The following is a 2,083-nucleotide window of genomic DNA, read 5'->3' as shown; positions in this document are numbered from 1 at the left end:
CTGCGTTGTCTATTCTGTATTTTATGCAGTTTGTTCTTAGTGCTTGCTCTTGGACAGCACAGATTAGAGCCTCCATTTTCGGTTTTAAATCACTTTTAGTCATCCACAGCCATCTTTTTTCTCTGTCTGTCTTATCTTCAACATCCCTATGAAATTGTCCATGCATTCTTTTCTTTACCCACCTATTTTCAGTTTCATTCGTTTTCAATTTCTTGTATAGTGCTTTATCTTTGCAGTCTTTCATCTTACACAAGCCTGACCTTCCTACTTCTAATAATAGTAGTTCTGTGGCATTTGTTTACATACCATGCTGTGTTGTTTTCTTCTGCTCTAATGCTGTGTTCGCATCCAATAAGTCCTCTTCCCCCTCTTTTTTTTTTTGGTACATACAGTCCGCTCAGGTATTGATAACTTCAATCTTATTCTGTCCGTTTAATTTCGACTTAGGGATCAGTCTCAGTCTGCACAAGTACTCCACCTTAAATAATAATTATTGTTGTTGTTGCTGTTGTTGAAAGGTGGGTGAATGTTGGAAGAATGGCCAGTGTGAAAGGACCAATTCTGAGCTTGCACCTGTAAAAAGGGAATCAAAAGAGAAGGGCTCTTGCCCCGTTGTTCATGCACCCGTGACTTTTGTGGGGTTTTCCACGAGGACCTTAAAGCGCCTCCCCCATTGGAAGTTTTAATTTGTTTAATTTTTAATTGTTATTTATATTGTTTATACGCGGAAAACCAATTGTATCGTCTTGTTTCCGTTTTTTTTTATGTTGTCATTTAAATGTTTTTGTATGTAAGCCCTTGTGGCTAACGAAAGAATAAATCATCATCATCATTATTATTATTATTATTATTATTATTATTATTATTATTATTATACAGAATTAAGCAGCGCATTTTCTTTATGTTGTATGATAATATTTGTCAAACCTATACAAATGGATGATTAATTGTAAATGTTTCCTATTTGAATGAATAACAACCATGAAGCTTTGGCAAAAAATCGGTGAAATCTCTTCAGCGGCGCCAGTCCCTCGCTCTCTTTTCTGGTTAACGCCACCTACAGTTATTTTAGAGCAACAACACACACACACACACACGTATACACCCGCACATATATATTTACTTGTTTCAGTCTAAACTGTGACCAAAGTGAGGCACCACCTCGATGGGTTTTCGCCAAATACATGGAGCCTAGAACTTGTCTTCAAGTCTGCTACTTATTCTGTCAACCTATTTCGCCGAACCACTAACTTAGGGAGACGTAAACAAACCAACACCACAATTGTCAACTGGGGTGTGTGTGTGTGGGGACAAACACAGACAAGACTTGCACACACACACACACGCATATATATAGGATGGGCTTCTACACAGTTTTCGTGTACTAAATTCACTCACAAGGCATTGGTCGACCCGGAGCTATAGCAAAAAATACTCGCAACAGGACTGAACCCGAAACCTCGTGGTTGCAAAGCAAATGTTTTGACTTCACAATCATTAATTTTTATTCAAGTTCGTGATGAATCTTGGGGTGCAGCGGTTGATTAAATGATGCAACGTCTGAGCAATTTCCCTTCCTACTTGTCGCCACCCGTGTGGGTGCAGTTGTTGTTTTCTCTGAAGTAAAACATGCTTTCACGACTGAACAATTCTAAATGCACAATCGACCGTGTTTTTCTTTTGGTTAAAAATAGTAAACATATTTGATAATTACATAAAGTAATATTGACTTGAAATAAGAAGAAAAGAAAGAAGAAAAAAATGAATAGAAGGAATGAAATGGGTGGAAACGCTGAATGAAGTTTAGGAAAGAAAGGGAATGAAGAAGTGTGAGGGTCGTGGGTAGATGTGTAATTGGAGAGGGTTTGAATGATAAGAAAAACGTGAAACTAAACGCTTCCATTTTAATTGATAATGCGAAAGAGTATGAAAAGAACGTAACTGCAAAAGAATTACTTACGGGAATAGACAGGCGACAGTCGTGATGATACTGAAAAAGTAGAAAGTACAGTTAAATAATGAATAAGAATAGCCAGCAGTCTTGACGAGTCTCCATCTGCCCACCGTGTCTTACTCTCTGATT

General features: G+C 37.7%; 1 protein-coding gene across 2 annotated transcripts in view; it reads left to right on the top strand.

Annotated features, from left to right (window-relative positions):
• Positions 1-1,409: 1,409 nt before the first annotated feature.
• The window catches only part of LOC115214530, a 33,069-nt gene continuing 32,395 nt past the window's right edge, over positions 1,410-2,083 (top strand). The window contains exon 1 of one of the 2 annotated variants that reach the window (XM_029783732.2): positions 1,410-2,083. This exon is cut by the window's right edge and continues 361 nt beyond it. The gene's annotated coding sequence lies outside the window, so the exon portion shown is untranslated. The other variant, XM_029783731.2, reaches the window with a different exon arrangement.

Source organism: Octopus sinensis, linkage group LG7 (assembly GCF_006345805.1).
Source record: "Octopus sinensis linkage group LG7, ASM634580v1, whole genome shotgun sequence".
In the NCBI taxonomy this organism is placed as follows: Eukaryota; Metazoa; Mollusca; class Cephalopoda; order Octopoda; family Octopodidae; genus Octopus; species Octopus sinensis.
The sequence above is the reverse complement of the archived record's forward strand: the minus strand, read 5'-3'. Positions and strand labels throughout refer to the sequence as shown.